Source organism: Camelus dromedarius, chromosome 25, assembly GCF_036321535.1.
Source record: "Camelus dromedarius isolate mCamDro1 chromosome 25, mCamDro1.pat, whole genome shotgun sequence".
Lineage (NCBI taxonomy): Eukaryota > Metazoa > Chordata > Mammalia > Artiodactyla > Camelidae > Camelus > Camelus dromedarius.
Genome location: NC_087460.1, coordinates 27835351 through 27849480, shown reverse-complemented (window position 1 = coordinate 27849480; position 14130 = coordinate 27835351). Strand labels below are relative to the sequence as shown.

Sequence of the window (14130 nt, the reverse complement as noted above, 5' to 3'; positions counted from 1 at the left end):
GCTTTACAGTGCTTAATTGAAATACTACTTTGGAATATTTTCTCAACATCAAGGTTCAAGTTTGTTAGTTATACTGAGACAGCAGTTCAAAAGAAAATAACAAAAGTGAGAAGGCATTCATGGCTTTGCATTCTCAGAAAGTCATCCTGCTGGTTCAACTGTGTATAATTGAGCATATTGTCATTGATAAATGATTTTTATTTATTTTTGATCAAAGACTTCACCATGTTTTCCTGACCTTTTCAATCTCCTGATTGCAGAAGTTTAAGGTGAGCTCTGCTCAGGCCTGGGAGAAACTCTGAGAATGACTCCTGAGAATGAGCTCAGTGGTGAGAATTCCAAGGACAGAATGAGGTGGACTTTGCACGTGTTTTTGGAATAAGGTAGCTTGACTAGAAACTGTAATTGTGCAAGGCCAGCTATGCACTTCTGTGTGAGCTGATCCCTTATCATGGTCCCAGTCTTAAATATTCATGACCAATTACTCTGTGTTCTCAGTACCCACTGTGCTGATTGACCCTCTGCCTTAACTATATGACATCCCTTCCTTTTATGACAAGTGTTAGGAAGGTGACCTTCCAGGCTCTTCTTCAAAGGAAAAACACAATTTCCTGCAGCAGGATGCCCGCCATCTCCAGCTAATCTGTCTTCTGGGAAGATGTCCAAATATTTCTTTGAAAGTTCCCTATGCATCCCATTTAAAGAATATGTACTGTCATCTGGGTCCCATATTGAAATCTGCCACACAGGAGCCAGCCATTTATTGACTATTGTCTCTTTCCCATCCATAAAATGAAGACTTCTAAGAAAATATTTGCAAGTGAAGCCAGGCTGAAAGCTTAGAATTAAAGCAGAATTGGTGCTCCTTAGCTCCTGTGAAGTGATCAAAAAAGCCCTGATGGGTTCTGCTAGTGACTGAGACAGTGCTTGCTGGGATCCCTGTAAGGATTCAACCTGTGTTCCCTGGACCATGTTGAAATCTGGGCAAAAGTTTTCCTGATACTGTGAAAGCAGCTGGTTTCTGAGGTTCCTCATAGTCAACTCTTTCATTTCTTTGATTAGAAGTAACCCAGGTCTAGTACCAGCTAGACCTTGATTCCATGCCCCCCCCCATCATTTTTTCCTCAATGACTGTGTGTGTATGTATTTGTGCACATGTGTTTCTTGGCCTAATATTAGGCTATCTGTTAATTGTAATACACATTTAATACTGAACTTCAATTCTAACCTTAACTGATTCTCTAAGACTAGGACATAATATGTATGCATGTGTCTGTGTATGTTTGTGTATATATAGTTTAAGAATTTTTAAGAATCAAAATAAATTGTAAAAGAACAAGGTTCAGAACATTTTAGAGATAGAGAAAAAGAGATATGTGCCAGAAAGTGTATGAGAATTGGTATCTTGGGTCCTGCTTGTGGCTCTTCTGGCCGTGATATCTGGGGCAAGCAACTAACAGTCTAGACAGGAGTTTCTGTTTTCTATGTGTTTAATGTATCTATCCTGGACTATATCAGAAGAGAAGATAGGACTATTTCATGTTCCAGATATCTTAGACTTCGTTTCACTTTACTCATTCATTTATCATCCAACAAATATTTATTCTATGCCTACTGTGCACAAAACACTGGACTGGTTTCTGAGGATACACTGGTCCATTTGATGGATGTGGCCTTTGCCCTTCTGGGGTCCACAAGTCTCCAAGCATTCCTCCAGGGACCATTAGGCTGGGCATGATAAATCAGTGAGGACTAGCTAACCAAACCCCAGTGTGTCCCCACACCACCATTCTCTTTGGCTTTGTCTCCTGAATCCTACGTATCCAAATGCAAACACATCTTCCAATTATCCACTTATTCTTCTACTAACTTATCTCTGCCACCTTCTTTGTATCCAACTCACTCTCTCTACCAAATTGTTTTTGGAGGGATCTCTGTAAGAAATAAGCAAAAAGACATGTGCCCTCAAGAAGCTTAAAGTTAAAAAAAAAAAGAGGCAAATATGTAGCTGGATATATGAGCAAATATAGGGCTGAGTAGAATCTTCTAATACAGGATATTGACATGGTTCAGAGCCTATGACTCAAATACGCTTTATAATAGCTGAATGTAACCAGGTCACCTTATGAAAAAGAGCAGTATGATAAGAAATCAGGCGTCCTTTATCTCATTACAAAATTGAAGGGCAAAATTAGTTGAGTCTTACATTGGTAGATGAAAGAGTGGGTTAAAGTGCAGAGGACTTCCCAGATTTCTCAGAGAAATTGAGACCTAAAGGGCAAATTAAAGAACTTAAGGCTTAAGGAAGCCTGTTGTTTTTGTGAGCAGAATAACTTTTGGTGTCTGGTAAAGGCCTCTGTGTAACTGGGGCAGTTAAAGACAGATTAATTACAAGTAAAAGTGAGAGGGGAAGCATACTGAAGGATGAAAACAAATATATAAGTGGGTATAAATTTTACAATTTTACCTTCTTCTTTGAGTGAACTTGATTATCAAATAAAATCCCTGGATTTGCTTAATTTACTTAACCAATTCAATAATTAGATATAATATTTTGCTCTTCAGGGTCCTCAAGGACAAAAAAAAATGTGTGCATTCTGACAAAACACAGTCATAATGCAAATAATTTCTATTTATAAACTATTTTATAGTTCATGCATATCACTCAGTGTATTACTGTCATTTCAAAATAATATGCTCTCTCCTCTGTAGTCTGTACACCTGAGAGTGACAGCATCTATTAGCAGTCCCCAGTCTTGCTGAGTCATTCTGTTCATCCTCCTGTAGCTCAGCCGTCATTCAGAGGCCTAGCAGGTTGAGAGTTGACAAGTGCTTAACTATGGTTCCCTAACTTCTTCTGCAGGAATGCTGCAAGAATGTGGACCACAGGAGGGCAAAGGTCACATCCATCACATAGACTAGCACATCCCCAGAATCCACTGCATTGTTGTGCATAGGGAAGGCACCAAATAAATATTTGTTAGATAATGAATGAATGAGTGAAATAAAGTCTGAGACTTCTGAAATGCACATCTTCTTTATCTTGTATAGTGCAGTGTCTTCTCAAGATTTAATCCCTAGCTCTGTCTACATTAACATGTTCTTACTTGATTGAGGAATTAACACACTTAAAGACTGGGATTTGGAAGTGAGAAGGAGTACATGGGGGTGATTCAGGAAAACAAGGAAATGAGATACAAGTGGCAAAATTTGTCAAAGTAAGCTAAAAAAATACTTATTACAAGATTACTTATTATATTTCTCATGGCTGTGCATGTCTTCATCTTCACCTTCTGGTAACATATACATCCAAGTTGAATTGAGTCATTTTTCCCAAATCAAGGATCTTGTGACTTTAAAGTACCATAATATCTTGAGATTTCTATGACAAGTTTTGACCAATGGGTTCTAGAGATGCTGGAAACCTTGAAAGTATAAAATAGCAAGACAGTGTAAAAACATGAGTCAGAAAATCATGACTGCCTTTAGACATAGCTACTTAAATATAGCATGGTGACTTTAAGTATGGATTCTAGACCAAGACTACTTAGATTCAAATCCTGACTTTGCTCTTGTGAGCTGTTTGATTTTTGTTGTTAATTAATTTCTCTGTGCCTTAATTTTCTATTTGAAATATGAGTTGTGGTGAGGATTAAATAAACAATACTCTTAAAGCAGTTCTAGGCATATAGGAAGTGCCGTATTAATCTTAGCTCTTGTCGTGATCCTGGTTAAGTCACTTATCCACTCTGGGTTTAAAGTTTCCAGGTATAAAATGAGAGATTTTGACTAGATTTTCTCTAAGGCCCTCCTGAACTGATTGTTTTCAAATGCTTAGAGTCCATGTGCTTTTCTACATATATGTATGTAGTTTGTGATAGGAAAGTGTATGATTAATTAGTAAATGCTTTCCTTGATTGATGGAAGGAGAGGTTATTAGGGGATTCAGGCAGTCTTCTTCACTAGGCTAAATTCCTTGAGGGTAAGAGTGTATCTTTTCCTCCTCAGGATCCCAAGGCCTAATGTGGTGCCTGGGGACAGTGGGTGCTCTGTAAACTGTTAATGGATATGGAATAAATGACTGTGTCTTGTGTACCCAGGTATGTGGGAATGGGAAAGGGTTGTAACTCCTTCCTAAGACTTATTTCAATTAAAGCTACTTACACCGAATATTCAAAAAACATTAGTGCTCTTTTCTGGAGACATTCCTAGAACAAGAATTCAAGTTTGAGTTTTGATGGCAAATTCTTATTTGTGTTCATAAGTCCTGGATTTGAGAAGTAGGGTATAGCAGATACACATAGTTTACTGTGTTGCAAGCACAGATTTGGTGTTATGGCATTGAGGATGGCATGATCAGTGTTAAAATGCCAAGTCTCATTTCTTTGCCATGTATTTATGCCTTTCTTCCAGAGCACCTGTATCTATACATTTGTACACATGTTCTGTTTGCTCTCATTCATTTTAAGTGAAAAAAAAAAAGAGAAATAGCATTAATTAAAAAACTTAATGTTAAGAAAATGAAAAGACAACTCACACTATGGTAGAGAACATTCACAAATAATATATCTGACAAGGGACTTGCATCCAGAATTCATAAAAACAAAATTAAGCAAAACAATGGGATTTACACTTCCCATTTATTATTTTCTCTATACCTCAAGTCTTTTTTTTTTTTTTTTGCATTATTGCTTTTTTTTTCATTAATGGAATATTTTCTAAAATTACTTTTTAATTTCTTTAGTGATTTTCTTGCTATATATTTTTAATTATTTACTTAGTGATTGCTTTAGGCCTTACCATATATGTCTTATCAAAAACAGTTTCAGAATTACACCAGTAACTTCAGAGAATGTAGAAACAGCATTCCCATATTCTCTTTTCTTTCTTACTGTGGTATTCTTGTCATAGGTATTATCTCTATGCATGTTATAAGCCCAACAATATATCAGTATAATTATTATACCTTTATGTAATTTTGTGCCTTTTAAAGAAACTGAGAGGAGAAACGAGAGCAAGTTTATATGTATAATATTTTTTAATTGAGTTATAGTCAGTTTACAATGTTTTGTCAGTTTCCAGTGTAGAACACAGTTTTTAAGTTATATGTATAATTTTTCTCATATTAGCCTTCTTTCCATTTCAGGTTCTATACATTTTTTCCTTTGGATTCAAGTGAAACATCTGGGGTCAATTCTTAACCCAATGTTGGTTTGTTCTCACCAACCTCCTTGCCCTGCTATTGGTAAATATATTACATTTCTGTATGTTATATGCCCACAAATACAATTAAATATATATTGCTTTATGCTTTTTAAATAAGATAAGAGAAGAAAGGATAAGAAATAGGCATTTATACTCCTTTATAATTGCATAATTACCTTTATCAGTGATCTTTGTTTTTTTTTGTGTGTGTATTCAAATTACTGTCTTGGGTCACTTGCTTTCAGCCTGAAGAACTAACTTTAGTATATCTTGTAAGGTAGGTCTACTGGCAACAGATTCTTTCAGATTTTGTTATCCGAACATCTTTTTATTTCATCTTCATTTTTAAATGATAATTTTGCTGGATATAGGATTCTTGATTAAGAGTTTTTTAAAATTTGAGGGCTGAGATTACATTATCCTATTGCCTTCAGCCCTCTATTTTTCTGATGATACACATAGTTATTTTTCTCTTGCTGCCTTAAAATTTTTCTTTGGCATTTTTACTATGTGTCTATTCATGGGTCTTTTTAAGTTTATCCTACTTGCAGTTTGTTGAACTTCCTGGATATATAGATTTAAATTTTTTTTTAGTAAATTTGGGAAATTTTTAGCCACTAATTTTTCAAATATTTTTCTTCTCCTTTCTCTCTCTGTTATTCTGGTACTGCCTTTACTTGTCTGTTGGTATACATTAGTGTCTCACATTTCTCTGAGGCTTTGCTCATTTTTTGTTCATTATTTTTTCACTCTGTTCTTTGGATTGCATTATATCTATTGATCTATTCTTAAGTACTTTTACTTTCTGCCAGTTTAAATGTATTATTGATCCCATCTAGCAAATTTTTAAATTTCAGTTATTGCTCTTTTCAGCCCCCAAATTTCCATTTGGTTATTTTTTAATAATTGCTGTCTCTTTATTAATGTTCTGTATGTGATGTGACACTGTCATCATGTTTTACTTCTAAAATCATGGTTTCCTTTGTTTCTTTGAACATATTTATAATGGCTTGTTTTCTCACATCTGGTCACTCCTGCAGGTGGCTTTATTGCCTGCTTTTCTTCTGGTATCTAGGCCATAATTTCCTGCTTATTTTGCATGTCTCAAAATATTTTTTGGAAAATGAACATTTTAGATATTGCAGCAACTTTGGGTACTGACTTCATCTCTCCCCTCTTTCAGTGCTTGTCATTGTTGTTAGCTTGTTTACTTGTTTAAGGACTAACTGGATTATTTTAGTGATGTCTGTTCCCTGCTCCTCCCCCTCTATCCCCTAAACAGACACAGAATAAAGCCTCTGATGTTTTTCCTCAGAGATTTGTCCTTGGATATGCCCAGCCACTCTGGGATAACAGGGTTTTAGCAGGACTTTGGCAGTGTTTGTCTAGTTACCTGACCACACTAACCTATGAAACTCCACTAACTGCTGGTTAAAAGCTCTATTGTTTGTAACAATGCCCTGGAGAATAAATTATTTACACCCTAATCCAATCATATTCAGGCTGGTATGAAGGGACAGTTCCTGATGGCCAATGTTTGAAATTTATTCAGACTCTAATTCTTGCAGTTGTTTTCTCATTTTTCTCCAGCAACTAATTGGCTTATCATTTAGCCTGCATCTTCAATGAATTTATCAGTCTCCTCTCCATTGCCTCTCACCAACACTTCTACTGTTTTTGAAAGCACCCTTAGATTTGAACTTCATATGCTGTTGGAAATAAAGTTGGCTCCTTTGGGGAGATAATTTGAGCTCTCTGTTCTATGGACTACCTTTCCTCCCAGGAAAAATGTCTAAGCCACAACTCTGGTGCTGGAGTAAGGACCAATAGTTCAATTCTAAGAGACAGTCCAGTTCGAAGAACTAAGTGCTCAGTGGATATATGAGCAAGAGCCCGAGGTGTCTTTGGCTTGTCTCCCTTGGCACAATCCCCTGTCCTATGAGCTGAGTCAAGAGCAATTGGGACCTCAGTGTCCTACCATGCCCAAGGTACAAACTTTGTCTCATGAGAGGAAACTTGGTGTAAGGATGGAGTCCCCACCTGTTGGCTGCACTTGTCCAGAACTTTGCCTCAGCAACAAGCATCATGGGACAGTATGAGAAATGCTAATATCCTGTCCTTCCCAGGAAGACAACCCTGCAACCAGGACCTGGGGGGAGTCAGAAATTTGTGTTCTTGGTTGTACAAGTCTGGGTGGAGTTCCCAGCTCAATGAGTGGAGGGGGTAACAGTACAGATCTTCAAATACTAAAGACTCATCATTTTATGGAGTTTTAGTAAATATTCTTGAGTAAATATGTCCTTATTTGCTGTATATCTGTAGCAGCACTTCCATTTTTTATGCTTATAAGGCCAACTATTTTTAAATGGGTTTTTAAAAAATTTCATCAGTTTTGCTGAGGAGTGATTCTGACTTGCACACCATAGTGCCAGAAGTGGAGCCAAGAAGGGGAAACTGATCCAGTATAGATTAGCATTCTCTTTAGCTGAGGGCTTGGTGTATCTTTGGTTGCTAGTGGAAGGCCTAAGATATATTTGTAGTATTAAAAATAAAAATTAAAAAAATAATTTTCTAATGTTAGTATCTTAGAAGCAAAGCATAAGATGGCAATTCCTGTAGATGATTTGTTGCTTGAATCCTCTAAGAAAAAATCTTTAGAGAAGTGGAGACACAGGAGGTTGCCAGGCATTTCTCAAGGGAGATCATGTGAGCATTTCCAGCAGCCAGCACTCATAACATCTTGGGATGGATACTCTGCTGTAAAGAGACTAAGAGAGCTCAATAGCAGCTATCAAAATCTAAATCAACCTCATAAAAATAATCATAGTAAAGAATATGTAAAGAGTATAAAGACTCAGTGTAGAGTTTACTAACAGCTGCTCCAGGAACTCAAATCAACCACATAAACATAATTGTAGTAACAGTAATAAAAATAATATAACAGCCACTCTTATTGGACACTTTCTACCTTTTAAGGAATACACTTACTATCTCTAATTCTCATGATCACACAGTAAATTAGATATTATTCTTACAATTATTCAGGTGAAGAGATTAGGTCTAATCTCTTCTATGTCACTTAGCTTGGTTCTAGAGCTTAGTCTCAGATGCAAGTTCTCTGACTCCAAGGCCTGTCCTCTGTCCATTACTTACATAAAACTGTCCAAAAAGAGGTAAAGAAATGAGAAAAGAAAAAAGAAAAACAAAGGGTAAAAACAGAGAAGAGAATAAAATGGTAAGGAAAAATGTATAAAAGTATAGTCATGCATGGGAATGCCAGGGCTGGATCAACAGGTGCCCCTGTAGCTCTTCATTAGCACAAATACCCTCTGATTTGGTCTAAGCCTTCTGAGGTGAGCTTCATCAAGGCTCAACAATGCTGAACCCACAAATACTTTCAATGTAGCCCTATCCCTACCTTGGGTTTTTGCTGAGAAGGCTGAGGAAAACTCCCTTAAACTTTCTAGAAAACCAATTGTTTGACAGCATCTATGATACACACTGTATCTCCTCAGAGAGTCTTTTTCTTACTATGTCATACTCCAAGGATCCAACCTTAATGATTCTGAGGTTTAAACAAAAGACTCTTCAGTCACATTCTTCATTTCATATTTGAGCCCTCCATCTTTTTTTTTTTTTTTCTTTTCTTATCTGGCAACACCCTGGATTTGTTCTTTGCTTTGAAATCATTTCTTAATTTAATTTTAGGATCATTTCCATTCCTGGGAACTGCTGCTTTGTGTCTTCTTTGCCTCTTCACAAAATTGAGTTTATGGTCTCCATAAGATTATATACCATGACAAAAGTGTCGTACAAGTCTCCTTCAACTTTCACCGCATTTCACAAATTTTGATGAGTTGTATTTTTATTTTCATTTCATTGAATACATTTTAAAATCCCTCTTGAGACTTACTTGACCTATGTATAATGTAGAAGTTTGTTGTTTACTATCCAGGTATTTTAGGACTTTCCAGCTATCTTTCCATTGTTGATTTCTAGTTTAATTTCACTGTAGTCTGAGACATACATTGTAACATTTCTGTTCCTTTCAATTCTTAAGGCGTGTTTAATGATCCATAATGAGGTTTATCTTGGTGAATGTTTCATGTTAGCTTGAGAAGAATGTGTATTCTGATGTCTTTGGTATTCTATAAATGTTGATTATATCCTGTAGATTCCAAATAGAAAAATCAATCAATATAATATACCACATTAAGGGAGCAAAGAAAAAAAATTGGTCATCCAATTGATTCACAAAAATCCTTTGAACAAATTTAATAATCTTTCTTTTACAAAAAAAAAAAAAACTCAAAAATTAGGAATAGAAGAAAACTTCCTCAACATGATAAAAACCATGCATGAAAAATCCACAGCTACATCATATTCAATGATGAAAGACTGAAATCTTCTCCCCTAAAGTAAAGAAAAAGACAGTAATGCCCATTTTTACCTCCTCTATTTAACATACTATTAGAAGTACTAGCCAGTGTAACAAAACAAGGGAAAGAAAGAGATTTAAATTTGGAAATGACATAATAAATTCTCTCTTAATACACGACATGGTATTAAATATAGAAATATCAAAGTTTTCACCAAAAAATAATAGAAAAATAAACAAATTCAGCAAATTTGGAGGATACAAATCAACAATTAAAAATCAGTTGCATTTCTATACACTAACATGACAATTAAAAAATTAAGAAAGCAATCCTATTTAAAATAGGATCAAAGAGATTAAGATAATTAAAAGTAAATTTAGCCTAGAAGAAGTCTTGTATACTGAAAACTATAAACGTTGCCAAAAGACATTAAATAAGACATAAAGAAATAGAAATACATCCATGTTCATAGGTTGGAAGTTTTAATATCACTAAGATGTCAGTACTACCCAACACAATCTACAGATCTGATGTAATTCTTATTAAATTTTGAATATTTTTCCAGAAAAGAAAAAGTCATTGTAAAATTCATAGGGAATTTCAAGAGATCCCCAATAAGCAAAGAAAAAATCTTGAAAGAGAAGAACAAAGTGGGAGATATCATACTTCCTGATTTCAAAACTGACTACAAACTATTGTAATCCAAATATACATATAGACCAATAGAGTAAATACATATTCTCATATGCGGTCAAATGATTTGGTAACAGTGTCAAGACCATTCAGTGGGGAAAGCACAATATTTTCAACAAGTGATACTGGGGAATTTCGATATTCACATGCAAAAGAATGAAGTTATACCATACCTTCTTCCATATTCAAACATTTACTCAAAGTAGAACAAAGATCTAAATGTAAAAGCTGAACAAAATCTCTTAGAAGAAAACGTAGGGGAAACTCTTCATTCTATTGCATTTGGCAATGATTTCTTGGATATAAACCAAAGGTGTGTGCAGACAACAAATGAAAAAATAGATAAATTGGTTTTTACAAACACTTAAAACTTTTGTGCATATCAAAGGACAATATCAAAATATAAAGGGCAACTCACAGGATAGGAGAAAATGTTTACAAATCTTATATTTGATAAGAAATTAATATTCAGAATATATAAAGAACCCTTTAACTCAGCAACAACAAAATCAAAAACAAAGAGCTCAATTCAAAAATAGTCAAGGACTTGAAGAGACCTTCTCCAAATAACAGAGATAAATGGTCAATAAGTACCTGAAAATGTGCTCATCACCATTATTCATTAAGGAAATGAGATATACTTCACATACATTAATATGGTTGCCTTTTCTTTAGAAACAGAATACAAATTTTGGTGAGGATGTAGAGAAATTGATAATCTTGTATATCATTGGTAGGAATGCAAAATTGAACAGCTGCTGTAAAAAACAGTATAACAATTCCTTAGAAAATTAAACATAAAATTACCATTTGATTCAACAATTCAACTTCTAGTTATATATCTCAAAAAACTGAAAGTAAGAACTCAAATATATAGTTGTACATCAATGTTTATAATAGTATTATTCAAAACAATAAAAAAATGGAAACAATCTAGTTATCCACCAACATATGAATGGGTAAATAAATTTTAGTGTATTAGCTGGTCAGAATGGCTGTCATCAAAAGATCACAAATAACAAATATTGGCAATGATGTGGAGAAAAGAAACCCTTGGTAGCCTCTTGGTGGGAAAGTAAATTCATGCAGCCACTGTAGAAAATATTATGGAGGTTTCTCCAAAAATCTCAAAACAGAATTACCATATGACCCAGCAATTCCACTCCTGGGTATATAAAACCAAAACCAAAACCAAAAACAAAACCACTAATTTGAAAAGATACATGCATGTCAATGTTCATAGTATCATTATCTACAAATGCCAAGGTATGGAAGCAACCTAAGTGTCCATGAACAGATGAATGTGTAAAGAAGATATGATACACACAAACATGCACATACATATAGATAGATAGATATAGATAGATATAATATGTATAGATATTTACTGTATACTATACACTCACACACACAATGGAATACTACTCAGCCATAAAAAATGAAATTTTGCCATTAACAGCAACATGGATGAACTTGGATGGCATTATCTAAGTGAAATAAGTCAGACAGAGAAAGACAAATACTATATGATATCACTTATATGTAGAATGTATAAAATACAACAAACTATTGAATATAACAAAACAACAACAAAAAAGAAGCAGACTCACAGATATAGAGAACAAACCAGTTGTTACCAGTCGGAAGTGGGGTGAGCAATATAGGTGTGGAGGAGTGGGAGTAACACTATATTGAGTATAAGACGGGCTACAAAGATGTATTGCACAACACAGGGAACATAGCCAGTATTATGTAATAATTGCAAATTAAGTGGAAATGTAAAGTTCTATGAAAATTAAAAATTAAAAAAATAAAATAGAATGTAGTACCTTCTTACCATGGAATATTATTCAGCCTTAAAAAGAAGGATATTCTAACACATGTTACAGCCTAAATAAACCTGAGGACATTATGCTAACTGAAATAAGCCAGTCACAAAAAGAAAAATACTATATGATGTCATTTTTATGACGTATCCAGGGTAGTTAAATTCATAGAAACAGAAAGTTTACTCAAGATTACCAGGAGCTTGGGAAGAGGGAAATGGGGACTTTTTCATTGGATACAGAGATTCAGTTGAGCATGATGAAAAGTGTTGGAGGTAGATAGTGATGATGATTGTAACATCTATGTGAATTTACTTAATTCCATTATATTGTACACTTTAAATAGATAAAATAGTAAATACTTGTGCATGTTTCATCAAAATAAAATAATTAGGTACTTTAAGTGGAAGGGAAATACAACTTGATTGACTGCATTTTCTATATTAATGGACAGTCAGCAGGGACAGAGAGAGATTGGGGCCTTAGACCAAATATATCAGGGGAGGAATTCATTACTCATGTTTGATCAGGGACTGTTTCCTGGGCCAAGAGTGGGCACCATATTCAATGCAGCCTGGGACCAATGTCCACAAAACAGTGGGCCACTTGTCCACAAAAACAGTGGTCAGAGAAAAAGATCACATTATCTGAAGTAAAAGAGATTCCATCCAAATAACACGGTTGAGTAGCACAACCACACTTCCATGGAAAAAGAGAGACAAGGAAGAACATTCCAGAGTTGACATATCAGTCCTAGTAGAGTCATAGAAACAGAATCCACTTTAGTTTGTTTAAATATAATAAATTTATACAGGTGATAGAGGAATAGAGATCAAAGAACACAAAATTCTTCATCAAAGCCTTTAGATTTTTGCCTATTGGTAATAGGAGGGATATTTATTACCCTTTGAAAAGATAAACAAATGCCACACTTATTCATTCATCCAACTATTAATCTATTTATTCATTGTTTCAATCACCATGCACGCTGGGTTTTACCTTACTTTAATGTTATCATATTTGGTCCTTAGGGCTCTATAATACAAAACTATATCCCCAGGCAAGATGCACTAGTTTGAAAGCAAACTTAAAAAAATGATTATTTGATTGCTACTTAGATTCTTGGTCACTACATATAAGATACACACACACACACACACACACACACACATATACATACATACATACATACACACATATACACACACACACACGTATACGCATATATATAATTACAATATTTATTTCTGCCTAAATAACATTATGTAAGGTCCATACATGGTGTAAGCTGCATGAGGATAAGATCTTTATTTTTCTCTCTTTACATAATCCAGAACAATGGCAGGGAGGACATAAGAATTTAGCAAATAGCGTAAATAATTAGAACTAAGCATTCCTTAATGAGGATTAGAATAGATATGTGAATAAACTGTTAACTACTTTTTAAAGCCTTTTTATTTTTCTAACTGATTATTATAAGTCAGTTTTATTATTTTTTATTGAAAGGAAATAGAAACAGTATTTCAAAGAAACATCTGCACTGATGTTTATTGCAGCATTAGCCACAATAGCCAAGAAATGAAAACAGCCTAAATGCCCATCAACACCAGAATGGATACAAAAGATGTGACACATATACATATACATATACACAAGGGAATATTATTCAGTCACAAGGAAGGAAGATATCCTGCCATTTGCAACATCAACGGGCCTTGAGCACATTATGCTGTGAGATAGGTCAGAGAAAGACAAGTACAGTGTGATATCACTTACATGTCGATTCTAAAAAAGGCAAGAATTCTCTTTGCTCTTCAATTCAGGGTGTGTCTAGTCCAGGGGATTTGAACATCTGCTTAAGTCAAGCTCTCAGTGGGGACAAATATACAGATACTTCTGTAGAATAGTTTGCTTTTCCACTAAACCCCACAATATATTGGTCACATATTCATTACTATATGGTTTCTTCTTTAAAAGGCAAAGCCATTCATTCCTCCTTCTGAACACCTGAAGCCATGGCTAGATGG

General features: G+C 34.7%; 1 long non-coding RNA gene across 1 annotated transcript in view; it reads left to right on the top strand.

Annotated features, from left to right (window-relative positions):
* Positions 1-6950, top strand: part of LOC135319334 (uncharacterized) — a 44619-nt gene extending 37669 nt beyond the window's left edge. Inside the window, exons 7-9 of the long non-coding RNA XR_010377859.1 lie at positions 4009-4100; positions 5147-5245; positions 6796-6950. This is a non-coding gene — a long non-coding RNA (uncharacterized LOC135319334). The remainder of the gene's footprint in view (positions 1-4008; positions 4101-5146; positions 5246-6795) is intronic.
* Positions 6951-14130: the final 7180 nt, after the last annotated feature.